This window comes from Coregonus clupeaformis, unplaced genomic scaffold (assembly GCF_020615455.1).
Source record: "Coregonus clupeaformis isolate EN_2021a unplaced genomic scaffold, ASM2061545v1 scaf0537, whole genome shotgun sequence".
NCBI lineage: Eukaryota > Metazoa > Chordata > Actinopteri > Salmoniformes > Salmonidae > Coregonus > Coregonus clupeaformis.
Window position 1 is genome coordinate 15170 of NW_025533992.1, and position 14831 is coordinate 30000.

The following is a 14831-nucleotide window of genomic DNA, read 5'->3' on the forward strand; positions in this document are numbered from 1 at the left end:
ATGATATGAAGAAAATGTAGTCTATTTCAGAAGAGCAGAATAGCATACTCTGAGTTGTCCTTATGTTAGGTCCTGATCTGGCTATGCCAAATGGCTGTGGGCTACACTAGTTCATTTAGCAGACAGGATTTGCTTAGAATTCCGTGGCAGTATTTTATATTATTTTATAGTATGAAGAATACAATTGAACAAAGCTGAATAAAATAGAAAGGATATTTTCTCCAAACGATTTGAGGGAGTGTGCACATGCGGCTATTCTGTGTTGAGCGGTTAACAAAGAAACAGGTCCTCCTACAGTGCATTCGGAAAGTATTCAGACCCCTTCACTTTTTCCACATTTTGTTACGTTACAGCCTTATTATAAAATGGATTTTAAAAAAAAATCCCCCTCATCAATCTACACACAATACCCCATAATGACAAAGCAAAAACAGGTTTTTAGACATTTTTGCAAATGTATAAAAACAAAAAAAAGTAAATATCACATTTACATAAGTATTCAGACCCTTTACTCAGTACTTTGTTGAAGCACCTTTGGCAGCGATTACAGCCTGGAGTCTTCTTGGGTATGACGCTACAAGCTTGGCACACCTGTATTTGGGGAGTTTCTCCCATTCTTCTCTGCAGATCCTCTCAAGCTCTGTCAGGTTGGATGGGGTGTGCGTGTTGGATAACGTGTGCGTGTTGGATAACGTGTGCGTGTGTTGGATAACGTGTGCGTGCGTGTTGGATAACGTGTGCGTGCGTGTTGGATAACGTGTGCGTGCGTGTTGGAAAACGTGTGCGTGCGTGTTGGATAACGTGTGCGTGTTGGATAACGTGTGCGTGTGTTGGATAACGTGTGCGTGCGTGTTGGATAACGTGTGCGTGCGTGTTGGATAACGTGTGCGTGCGTGTTGGATAACGTGTGCGTGCGTGTTGGATAACGTGTGCGGCGTGTTGGATAACGTGGCGCGTTGGTGTGCGTGTTGGATAACGTGTGCGTGTGTGTTGGATAACGTGTGCGTGCGTGTTGGATAACGTGTGCGTGCGTGTTGATAACGTGTGCGTGCGTGTTGGATAACGTGTGCGTGCGTGTTTGATAACGTGTGCGTGCGGTTGGATAACGTGTGCGTGTTGATGAACGTGTGCGTTGTGTTGGATAACGTGTGCGTGTTGGATAACGTGTGCGTGCGTGTTGGATAACGTGTGCGTCGTGTTGGATAACGTAGTGCGTGCGTGTTGGATAACGTGTGCGTGCGTGTTGGATAACGTGCGTGTTAACGTGTGCGTGTGTGTTGGATAACGTGTGCGTGTGTTGGATAACGTGTGCGTGCGTGTTGGATAACGTGTGCGTGCGTGTTGGATAACGTGTGCGTGCGTGTTGGATAACGTGTGCGTGTTGGATAACGTGTGCGTGCGTGTTGGATAACGTGTGCGTGCGTGTTGGATGCGTGTGCGTGCGTGTTGGATAGCGTGTGCTGTGGGGCGTTGGTGGCGTAGTGCGTGTTGGATAGCGTGTGCGTGTGTGTTGGATAGCGTGTGCGTGTGTTGGATAACGTTGTGCGTGCGTGTTGGATAACGTGTGCGTGCGTGTTGGATAACGTGTGCGTGCGTGTTGGATAACGTGTGCGTGCGTGTTGGATAACGTAGTGCGTGTTGATGAACGTGTGCGTGCGTGTTGGATAACGTGTGCGTGTTGGATAACGTGTGCGTGCGTGTTGGATAACGTGTGCGTGCGTGTTGGATAACGTGTGCGTGCGTGTTGGATAACGTGTGCGTGTTGGATAACGTGTGCGTGTGTGTTGGATAACGTGTGCGTGTGTTGGATAACGTGTGCGTGCGTGTTGGATAACGTGTGCGTGCGTGTTGGATAACGTGTGCGTGCGTGTTGGATAACGTGTGCGTGTTGGATAACGTGTGCGTGCGTGTTGGATAACGTGTGCGTGCGTGTTGGATAACGTGTGCGTGCGTGTTGGATAACGTGTGCGTGCGTGTTGGATAACGTGTGCGTGCGTGTTGGATAACGTGTGCGTGTTGATGAACGTGTGCGTGCGTGTTGGATAACGTGTGCGTGTTGGATAACGTGTGCGTGCGTGTTGGATAACGTGTGCGTGCGTGTTGGATAACGTGTGCGTGCGTGTTGGATAACGTGTGCGTGCGTGTTGGATAACGTGTGCGTGCGTGTTGGATAACGTGTGCGTGCGTGTTGGATTACGTGTGCGTGTTGATGAACGTGTGCGTGTTGGATAACGTGTGCGTGCGTGTTGGATAACGTGTGCGTGCGTGTTGGATAACGTGTGCGTGCGTGTTGGATAACGTGTGCGTGCGTGTTGGATAACGTGTGCGTGTGTGTTGGATAACGTGTGCGTGCGTGTTGGATAACGTGTGCGTGCGTGTTGGATAACGTGTGCGTGCGTGTTGGATAACGTGTGCGTGCGTGTTGGATAACGTCGTGCGTGTTGGATAACGTGTGCGTGTTGGATAACGTGTGCGTGTTGGATAACGTGTGCGTGTTGGATAACGTTGCGTGTTGGATAACGTGTGCGTGTTGGATAACGTGCGTGCGTGTTGGATAACGTGTGCGTGTTGGATAACGTGTGCGTGTTGGATAACGTGTGCGTGTTGGATAACGTGTGCGTGCGTGTTGGATAACGTGTGCGTGTGTTGGATAACGTGTGTGTGCGTGTTGGATAACGTGTGCGTGCGTGTTGGATAACGTGTGCGTGCGTGTTGGATAACGTGTGCGTGCGTGTTGATAACGTGTGCGTGCGTGTTGGATAACGTGTGCGTGCGTGTTGGATAACGTGTGCGTGTTGATGAACGTGTGCGTGCGTGTTGGATAACGTGTGCGTGTTGGATAACGTGTGCGTGCGTGTTGGATAACGTGTGCGTGCGTGTTGGATAACGTGTGCGTGCGTGTTGGATAATGGAGCGTGCGTGTTGGATAACGTGTGCGTGCGTGTTGGATAACGTGTGCGTGCGTGTTGGATAACGTGTGCGTGCGTGTTGGATAACGTGTGCGTGCGTGTTGGATAACGTGTGCGTGTGTGTTGGATAACGTGTGCGTGTTGGATAACGTGTGCGTGCGTGTTGGATAACGTGTGCGTGCGTGTTGGATAACGTGTGCGTGCGTGTTGGATAACGTGTGCGTGTTGGATAACGTGTGCGTGCGTGTTGGATAATGTGTGCGTGCGTGTTGGATAACGTGTGCGTGCGTGTTGGATAACGTGTGCGTGCGTGTTGGATAACGTGTGCGTGTGTTGGATAACGTGTGCGTGTTGGATAACGTGTGCGTGCGTGTTGGATAACGTGTGCGTGCGTGTTGGATAACGTGTGCGTGCGTGTTGGATAACGTGTGCGTTCGTGTTGGATAACGTGTGTGTGTGTGTTGGATAACGTGTGCGTGTTGGATAATGTGTGCGTGCGTGTTGGATAACGTGTGCGTGCGTGTTGGATGCGTATGCGTGCGTGTTGGATAACGTGTGCGTGTGTGTTGGATAACGTGTGCGTGTTGGATAACGTGTGCGTGCATGTTGGATAACGTGTGCGTGCGTGTTGGATAACGTGTGCGTGTTGATGAACGTGTGCGTGTGTGTTGGATAACGTGTGCGTGCGTGTTGGATAACGTGTGCGTTTGTGTTGGATAACGTGTGCGTGCGTGTTGGATAACGTGTGTGTGCGTGTTGGATAACGTGTGCGTGCGTGTTGGATAACGTGTGTGTGCGTGTTGGATAACGCGTGCGTGCGTGTTGGATAACGTGTGCGTGCGTGTTGGATAACGTGTGCGTGCGTGTTGGATAACGTGTGCGTGCGTGTTGGATAACGTGTGCGTGTTGGATAACGTAGCGTTTGTGTTGGATAACGTGTGCGTGCGTGTTGGATAACGCGTGTGTGCGTGTTGGATAACGGTGCGTGCGTGTTGGATAAGTGCGTGTGTGTGTTGGATAACTCGTGCGTGTTGGATAACGGTGCGTGTTGGATAACGTGTGCGTGCGTGTTGGATAACGTGTGCGTGCGTGTTGGATAACGTGTGCGTGCGTGTTGATAACGGTGCGTGTTGGATCACGTGTGCGTGCGTGTTGGATAACGTGTGCGTGCGTGTTGGATAACGTGTGCGTGCGTGTTGGATAACGTAGTGCGTGCGTGTTGGATAACGTGTGCGTGCGTGTTGGATAACGTGTGCGTGCGTGTTGGATAACGTGTGCGTGCGTGTTGGATAACGTGTGCGTGTTGGATAACGTGTGCGTTTTGGATAACGTGTGCGTGTTGGATAACGTGTGCGTGTTGGATAACGTGTGCGTGTTGGATAACGTGTGCGTGTTGGATAACGTGTGCGTGCGTTTTGGATAACGTGTGCGTGTTGGATCACGTGTGCGTGCGTGTAGATGTTCCTGAAGGAGGAGCTGTATCAGCTGCTGGAGTGGAGGCGTGGCCTAGTGCTCCAGGTGGCTGCCAGGACTCTGCAGCATTACACACGTCTGTACTTCATCAGGAAGAAGAGGAACAAGTTCAGAGACGCCATGCTGAAACTACAGAGCCGTTGTAGAGGACACCTGGCAAGGTCACTCACACACACACACACACACACACACACACACACACACACACACACACACACACCTACACACACACACACACTCACACACACACGCACGCACGCACACACACACAGAGAGGGACATACGCACGCATACACACACACATACACACACACTTTTTTCCTTCTGTAATGTTCTTATGGTTTTGACCAATCAAACCCTGTCTCTCTCTGTAAACAGCCAATCAGAGCATGTCTCTCTCTGTAAACAGCCAATCAGACCCTGTCTCTCTCTGTAAACAGCCAATCAGAGCATGTCTCTCTCTGTAAACAGCCAATCAGACCCTGTATCTCTCTATAAACAGCCAGTCAGACCCTGTCTCTCTGTAAACAGGAAGAGGTTTGCTCTGAAGAGGAAGTACCTCATCAAGTTCCGTTCCATCGTGTTGCTCTACATCAACCGTCGACGCTATATGAAGGTAACACACACACACACACACACACACACACACACACACACACACTCACACACACACACACACACACACACACACACACACACACACACACACACTCCAGGGTCCGAAACAGAAGGGCTGGAGGAAATGGAGGGATGACTGTGTAATGGTTGGGTTTCTTTCAGGCGGAGATCGAGCCAATCAGGAGAGCTGAGGAGGAGTTTAGGAGGATCGAGGAGGTAAAGACCACACCCTTTCCTTCTGACCTCTACCTCTGATTGGTTAAGATTAGGATGGCCACATGTCCCACGTCAAACAGTCACGTCCCGCATTTTGACCCTTCGACCCTGTCTCCCGAGTGGCGCAGTGGTCTAAGGCACTGCATCGCAGTGCTAGCTGTGCCACTAGAGATCCTGGTTCGAATCCAGGCTCTGCTGTAGCCGGCCGCAACCGGGAGACCAATGGGGCGGTGCACAATTGGCCCAGCGTCGTCCAGGGTAGGGGAGGGAATGGCCGGCAGGGAGGTAGCTCAATTGGTAGAGCATGGCGTTTGCAACACCAGGGTTGTGGGTTCGATTCCATGGGGTATGAAAATTAAAAAGAATAATGTATGCACTAACTGTAAGTCGCTCTGGATAAGAGCGTCTGCTAAATAATGTAAATGTCAAACAGTCACGTCCCGCATTTTATCAACAATCTTCTCAAATCCTTTGGGGCTAAATTCCAGCTGAACCTGGAGAGGACAGCTGGGGCTAACTGCTAACAGAATGTGTGCTTCTAATGAAGAGCTACGACAGTCAATAGTATTGGACTGAAAGATCAAGGTCATTTCATCAACCTTGTGAGGATCTCCGCGCTCGTTACATTTGTACATTGTTAGTCATTTAGCAGACGCTCTTATCCAGAGCGACTTACAGTTAGTGAGTGCATACATTTTCATGAGTTGCTCATTCAACATATTTGCTGCTACTTCACTCAATCCTGTTTTAAAATCTCCCTTCCTAATGGTTTGACGTTCTCTGAGACCAACCAGAAATGTTTCCTTGTCCACATATTCCCAGATGTTCAGAAAACAGCCACACAGGGTGTTTCGTGCGAGGCAAAAGAGTAGGCTATATACATGAGATTCAATTAGCTTGTTCATTGTAGCGGGGAGCCGGGGGTGCGGTGCCACCTAGCTAAGATCTGAACCCTTTAACTAACCCTCTGACCTCTAACCTCTAACCCCTCTGTGTAGGAGCGGGCCAATAGAGAAGTGGTGAACGTTACAACTCTGCCCATCCCTGCTGAGCTGGAAGCCCTGCTGCAGGCCACTGCAGGTAGGCCTTTGCAATAAGACTTGAGAACCCAGGGATTATCCCGAATAACACCCGGGCGGTTCTTAGGCCCAACGCGGAGCTCCTCCCATCTCTCTGTCTGGCTCTGGTCCAGCTCCTCACATCTCTCTGTCTAGCTCTGGTCCAGCTCCTCACATCTCTCTGTCTAGCTCTGGTCCAGCTCTTCACATCTCTATGTCTAGCTCTGGTCCATCTCCTCACATCTCTCTGTCTAGCTCTGGTCCAGCTCCTCACATCTCTCTGTCTAGCTCTGGTCCAGCTCTTCACATCTCTCTGTCTAGCTCTGGTCCAGCTCCTCACATCTCTCTGTCTAGCTCTGGTCCAGCTCCTCACATCTCTCTGCCTAGCTCTGGTCCATCTCCTCACATCTCTCTGTGTGTCTAGGTGGCAGGGAGCTCCACTCTGAGTGTCTAGCTCTGGTCCAGGCCCCTAAGGTCCAGGTGGATCCTCAGCTGACTCTGCCGCTCGACATCAACAACTACCTCATCACTCACTACATACGGACCGTATTCAGGGTCAGAACACACTCACACACACTCACATACACACTCATTACATACGGGGCATATTCAGGGTGTTTGATGTTGAGCTCAGTATCCAGTTGTGAATCCATGTTGATGTGTGTAGGAGCCGTTGTTTGGGATGTTGTTTGCTCCGCTGGACCAATCTCTGACCCGGGTGGAGGAGGAACTGAAACAGCCAGCGCTGGACGTCTTCATACTGGTATACTACGCTCTAGAACCCTCTGTAGAACCCACCTTTAGAATCCTCTCTATGGTACAGTACGCTCTAGAACCCTCTGTAGAACGCACCTTTAGAACCCTCACTATGGTATACTACGCTCTAGAACCCTCTGTAGAACGCACCTTTAGAACCCTCTTTATGGTATACTATGCTCTAGAACCCTCTGTAGAACGCACCTTTAGAACCCTCTCTATGGTACACTACGCTCTAGAACCCTCTGTAGAACGCACCTTTAGAACCCTCTCTATGGTACACTACACTCTAGAACCCTATGTAGAACGCACCTTTAGAACCCTCTCTATGGTACACTACGCTCTAGAACACTCTGTAGAACGCACCTTTAGAACCCTCTCTATGGTACACTACGCTCTAGAACACTCTGTAGAACGCACCTTTAGAACCCTCTCTATGGTACACTACGCTCTAGAACCCTCTGTAGAACGCACCTTTAGAACCCTCTCTATGGTATACTACGCTCTAGAACCCTCTGTAGAACACACCTTTAGAACGCTCTCTATGGTACAGTACACTCTAGAACCCTCTGTAGAACACACCTTTAGAACCCTCTCTATGGTACAGTTTGCTCTAGAACCCTCTATAGAACCCACCTTTAGAATCCTCTATATGGTACAGTATGATCTAGAACCCTCTATAGAACCCACCTTTAGAACCCTCTCTATGGTACAGTACACTCTAGAACCCTCTGTAGAACCCACCTTTAGAATCCTCTCTATAGTACAGTACGCTCTAGAACCCTTTCTAGAACCCACCTTTAGAACCCTCTCTATGGTACACAAACACTCTATAACCCTCTATAGAACCCACCTTTAGAATCCTCTCTATGGTACACTATGCTCTAGAAACCTCTTTAGAACCCACTTTTAGAAGCAACCTTTAGAACCCAGTTTTAAAAAACTCTCTCTATAATACACTATGCTTTAGAACCCTCTGTAGAACCCACCTTTAGAAGCCACCTTTAGAACCCACCTTTAGAACCCTCTCTATGGTACACTATGCTTTAGAACCCTCTGTAGAACCCACCTTTAGAACCCACCTTTAGAACCCACCTTTAGAACCCTCTCTATGGTACACTATGCTTTAGAACCCTCTGTAGAACCCACCTTTAGAACCCACCTTTAGAACCCACCTTTAGAACCCTCTCTATGGTACACTATGCTTTAGAACCCTCTGTAGAACCCACCTTTATGAGCCATCTTTAGAACTCACCTTTAGAACCCTCTCTATGGTACACTACGCTCTAGAACCCACCTTTAGAACCCACCTTTAGAACCCACCTTTAGAACCCTCTCTATGGTACACTATGCTTTAGAACCCTCTGTAGAACCCACCTTTATGAGCCATCTTTAGAACTCACCTTTAGAACCCTCTCTATGGTACACTACGCTCTAGAACAGTGGTTCCCAACCTCTTTCAGTTACTGTGCCACCAACTGAAGTTTGGCTCTGTCCCGAGTAGCCCTGAAGTTCTCCCCTTTATGTGCAGTTTACCAGTAGTTCTATGGCCTCAGGAGTCCTCTCATGTGCCCCCCTGTGGATAGGTTAAGAACCCCCAGGGGGTCACAGTACCCCTGGTTGGGAACCACCGTTCTAGAACCATACTTTACCAGTAGTTCTATGGTCTCAGGAGTCCTCTCATGTGCCCCCCTGTGGATAGGTTAAGAACCCCCAGGGGGTCACAGTACCCCTGGTTGGGAACCACCGTTCTAGAACCATACTTTACCAGTAGTTCTATGGTCTCAGGAGTCCTCTCATGTGCCCCCCTGTGGATAGGTTAAGAACCCCCAGGGGGTCACAGTACCCTGGTTGGGAACCACCGTTCTAGAACCATACTTTACCAGTAGTTCTATGGTCTCAGGGAGTCCTCTCATGTGCCCCCCCTGTGGATAGGTTAAGAACCCCAGGGGGCACAGTACCCTGGTTGGGAACCACCGTTCTAGAACCATACTTTACCAGTAGTTCTATGGCCTCAGGAGTCCTCTCATGTGCCCCCTGTGGATAGGTTAAGAACCCCCAGGGGGGCACAGTACCCTGGTTGGGAACCACCGTTCTAGAACCATACTTTACCAGTAGTTCTATGGTCTCAGGAGTCCTCTCATGTGCCCCCTGTGGATAGGTTAAGAACCCCCAGGGGGCACAGTACCCCTGGTTGGGAACCACCGTTTCTAGAACCATACTTACCAGTAGTTCTATGGTCTCAGGAGTCCTCTCATGTGCCCCCTGTGGATAGGTTAAGAACCCCCAGGGGGGCACAGTACCCCTGGTTGGGAACCACCGTTCTAGAACCATACTTTACCAGTAGTTCTATGGCCTCAGGAGTCCTCTCATGTGCCCCCTGTGGATAGGTTAAGAACCCCCAGGGGGTCACAGTACCCTGGTTGGGAACCACCGTTCTAGAACCATACTTTACCAGTAGTTCTATGGTCTCAGGAGTCCTCTCATGTGCCCCCCTGTGGATAGGTTAAGAACCCCCAGGGGGTCAGCAGTACCCTGGTTGGGAACCACCGTTCTAGAACCATACTTTACCAGTAGTTCTATGGTCTCAGGAGTTCTCCTCATGTGCCCCCTGTGGATAGGTTAAGAACCCCAGGGGTCACAGTACCCTGGTTGGGAACCACCGTTCTAGAACCATACTTTACCAGTAGTTCTATGGTCTCAGGAGTCCTCTCATGTGCCCCCTGTGGATAGGTTAAGAACCCCCAGGGGGTCACGGTACCCTGGTTGGGAACCACCGTTCTAGAACCATACTTTACCAGTAGTTCTATGGTCTCAGGAGTCCTCTCATGTGCCCCCCTGTGGATAGGTTAAGAACCCCAGGGGGCACAGTACCCCTGGTTGGGAACCACCGTTCTAGAACCATACTTTACCAGTAGTTCTATGGTCTCAGGAGTCCTCTCATGTGCCCCCCTGTGGATAGGTTAAGAACCCCAGGGGGTCACAGTACCCTGGTTGGGAACCACCGTTCTAGAACCATACTTTACCAGTAGTTCTATGGTCTCAGGAGTCCTCTCATGTGCCCCCTGTGGATAGGTTAAGAACCCCCAGGGGGCACAGTACCCCCTGGTTGGGAACCACCGTTCTAGAACCATACTTTACCAGTAGTTCTATGGTCTCAGGAGTCCTCTCATGTGCCCCCCTGTGGATAGGTTAAGAACCCCCAGGGGGGCACAGTACCCCTGGTTGGGAACCACCGTTCTAGAACCATACTTTACCAGTAGTTCTATGGTCTCAGGAGTCCTCTCATGTGCCCCCCTGTGGATAGGTTAAGAACCCCCAGGGGGTACAGTACCCCTGGTTGGGAACCACCGTTCTAGAACCATACTTTACCAGTAGTTCTATGGTCTCAGGAGTCCTCTCATGTGCCCCCCTGTGGATAGGTTAAGAACCCCCAGGGGGCACAGTACCCCTGGTTGGGAACCACCGTTCTAGAACCATACTTTACCAGTAGTTCTATGGTCTCAGGAGTCCTCTCATGTGCCCCCTGTGGATAGGTTAAGAACCCCCAGGGGGCACAGTACCCCTGGTTGGGAACCACCGTTCTAGAACCATACTTTACCAGTAGTTCTATGGTCTCAGGAGTCCTCTCATGTGCCCCCCTGTGGATAGGTTAAGAACCCCAGGGGGCACAGTACCCCTGGTTGGGAACCACCGTTCTAGAACCATACTTTACCAGTAGTTCTATGGTCTCAGGAGTCCTCTCATGTGCCCCCTGTGGATAGGTTAAGAACCCCCAGGGGGCACAGTACCCTGGTTGGGAACCACCGTTCTAGAACCATACTTTTACCAGTAGTTCTATGGTCTCAGGAGTCCTCTCATGTGCCCCCCTGTGGATAGGTTAAGAACCCCCAGGGGGGCACAGTACCCCTGGTTGGGAACCACCGTTCTAGAACCATACTGTAACATGGTGTGTTCTGTGTTCTAGATTCTGAGGTTCATGGGGGACCCCGACCTGAACGGAGCTCAGGAGAACCTGTTTGGGAACTACATCGTCCAGCGAGGACTGGCCAATCAGGGCCTCCCGAGACGAGATATTGGCGCAGGTAGCCAATCAGGTGTGGCGAAACGTCAACCCTCAGAACTCAGAACGCGGGTGGCTCCTCCTCTCAGCCTGTCTCTCCACCTTCCCTCCCTCACAGAGGATGGAAAAGTACCTGCTCAAGTAACATACACACACACACACACACACACACACACACACACACACACACACACACACACACACACACACACACACACACACACACACACACACACACACACACACACACACACACACACACACACACACGACACACACACACACACACACACACACACACACACACAACACACACACACACACACACACACACACACACACACACACACACACACACACCACACACATACACACAGCACACACACACACACAAACACACACATACACCGATACATAGACGAATATTTGAAAACACACATACAAAGGCACACATACATGATACACACACTATACACACACATACACACGATACTACACGCACAGCCACACACACACACGATACACACACACACGAGTACACACACACACACACACGATACATAAAAACATACACGTGAATATTAGCCGTTAATGTTTTCATAAGTTTTAGTGTTTTACTTTTTTCTGTGTGTATGTGTGTGTGTGTGTGTCATGTGTGTGTGTATCTGTGTGTGTGTATGTGTGTATTTTGTGTGTGCGTGTATATGTATGTGTATGTATGTTTTATTGTATGTGTGTGTATGTGTGTGTGTGTGTGTGTGTGTGTGTATGTGTGTGTGTGTGTGTGTGTGTATGTGTGTGTGTGTGTGTGTGTTAGGTTTGTGTCAGACTACGGTCTGGGAGGAGATGACGTGTGTGTGTCAGCACCGCCTACTCCAGGCCATGCAGAGGTCGTCACTAGGTTACCACGGCGCCCGAACTCACCGCCCTGTCTGCTGGAGTGGACAGCCAATCGCAAGAGAGCTCACACTGTCTACAGATATACTGCTTCAATGGTCAGGATACACACTTCCCAGGGGATATACTGCTTCAATGGTCAGGATACACACTGTACTGCTGATATACTGCTTCATGGTCAGGATACACACTGTTCTACAGATATATCGCTTCAATGGTCAGGATACACACTGTACTGCAGATATACTGCTTCAATGGTCAGGATAGCACACTGTACTACAGATATACTGCTTCACGGTCAGGAACACTGTACTACAGATATACTGCTTCAATGGTCAGGATACACACTGTTCTACAGATATACTGCTTCAATGGTCAGGATACACCTGTACTGCAGATATACTGCTTCAATGGTCAGGATACACACTGTACTACAGATATACTGCTTCAATGGTCAGGATACACACTGTACTACAGATATACTGCTTCAATGGTCAGGATACACACTGTACTACAGATATACTGCTTCAATGGTCAGGATACACACTGTACTGCCAGATATACTGCTTCAATGGTCAGGATACACACTGTACTACAGATATACTGCTTCAATGGTCAGGATACACACTGTACTGCAGATATACTGCTTCAATGGTCAGGATACACACTGTACTACAGATATACTGCTTCAATGGTCAGGATACACACTGTACTGCAGATATACTGCTTCAATGGTCAGGATACACACTGTATCTGTAGTGTCTGTATCTGTATCTGTAGTGTCTGTATCTGTAGTGTCTGTATCTGTATCTGTAGTGTCTGTATCTGTAGTGTCTGTATCTGTAGTGTCTGTATCTGTAGTGTCTGTATCTGTAGTGTCTGTATCTGTATCTGTAGTGTCTGTATCTGTAGTGTCTGTATCTGTGAGTGTCTGTCTGTATCTGTAGTGTCTGTATCTGTAGTGTCTGTATCTGTTTAGTGTCTGTATCTTGTGATGTCGAGAGGCTGTGTCCTGGAGGGCGTTACCTCCAAAGTGGCTGCAAACCCAGAAGCCTGTGGCTCCATCTGCTGGTATGGTCGGGAACTCCACCCTCTATGGCCAATCTTCCCACTGCGGCTGGGACACAAGTGAGGAGCTGATGAGCTGAAGGTTTGGGAGGGAAGAGACACCGGAGAGGGTGTGTGGGGGGAGAAGAGACACAGTCTCCAACCTGGGCTCTCTGGAGGACAAAGAGTGCTGCACGTCCACTTCCACGAAGGAATACAAGGATTTGGAAATACTTACCTTTGGGAAATGCTCACCTTTGGATATATGCACAGGTGGAAATACGTGAGAGACGTTTGGAAGGACTTTTTGCTGGGTTGGCCACTGAAGCTTGTAACGTGGACTACATAGTAAGGCTGGGGAAAAGTTGTGTGGCGCAGTAGAATTATCAGTTTTGGATGCTGGAAGGGACATCCCTGAACTGTGTAACCCCACAAAACAGAATTTTTGTTATATTTTAAGTTAATTTCCCAAGACCCTAATCTAACCTTGTTGGACTTCCCTTGCTTCTTGAGCAGTCCGCTTGCAAGCTGTGTACTGGTGGGCGTCCAATGGTGGAGAATGCGGGCTACGCTCAGCGTCAATGGTGCATGTCAGAGGAGGATACAGGTTTGATCGCCCAGTTTTCCGAGCTGCGTGAGGCTCCCCTCGACTGAAATGGAGGACGTTAAAAAGCCCTTGTTGCTGTGCCAGCAAGCCCAGATCGCAAGCAAGGGCTCTCTTGGAGGAGCAAAAGAAAGCCAAGCGTCTAAAGAGCAGAGGAATTGCGGTTGCAGGACAGAGGTCGTCCAAAATCTCCCGCCCAATCAAGGCAGGTAACCTTATATCTAAGATGGGAGCTACCGATGACATTGAGGCATACCTGCATGCATTTGAGGCCACGGCCGCACTAGGAAGCCTGGCCCCAGCAACAGTGGGTTGGTCTGTTAGCCCCCTTCCTCACAACGGGAATACGCTGAATGCTGTCCGGGACCTGGGCCCTGACCAATGGGTTGCACTGACAATATGATGCCCTGAAGTCAGAGATCCTCACTTAATGCGTGGACTCACAAAGTTTGGGTATGGCCCAGCGCTTTCACAGCTGGACAGCTGTTCCACCAACCTCTGCAGATGCAACTCCAGATACGCAAGGAAATGGCTGGATCCGCGAAGGAGACCACAGCAGCGGGCGGTGGTGGAGAGGCCGTGTGGTGATATGCCGTTCGGCGCCCTGCCTACTATGAGCCAAGCTGGTTCATCCAGTCAACGGGCCTTGACACGGCTGATCTGGCCGTGGGAGCTGTGGAAAAGTACCAGGCCACAGCGGGTGCGAATGTTTCCCGAAAAGACCCCAGAGTGCGGCCCCACCACCAATGAAAGAACCGTCCAAAGGACCCCAAGGTCCTCCCAGAACCCAGCCACGTCAGGATTATCCCGGCCAGGGAGCGAAACACGGGTCCAAGAAAGTACACAGGAGGGGGAGGCTCGACAGTGTCACCGGTGTGGGGAGATGGGACATATCTCCTGGCTGATGTGGGAAACCAGCCGATGAACTATGCCCACTGCACCGTCCTCCGGCTCAGCACCCACACACGTGTTCCTCGCTCTTGGGAGCCGTGGTCATGGCGGCCCCAGATCGGCCCCCCCACCTGCCCGGTAACTGTGAATCACCTGGTAGTGGAGGCCTTACTGGATTCTGTGTAGCTTGGGCCACTGTGGTGCGCAAGTTTTTGTTGGGCCGTGTCTGACCCCGGGGAAAGTCTCCCAGTTTCCTGTGTCCATGGAGCACCAGAAATACCCCATTACTGAACACAATG

The 14831-nt window shown here is 50.2% G+C and overlaps 1 pseudogene; it reads left to right on the forward strand.

The window, feature by feature from the left end:
* The window catches only part of LOC123485028, a 207751-nt pseudogene that overhangs the window by 14955 nt on the left and 177965 nt on the right, over window positions 1-14831 (forward strand).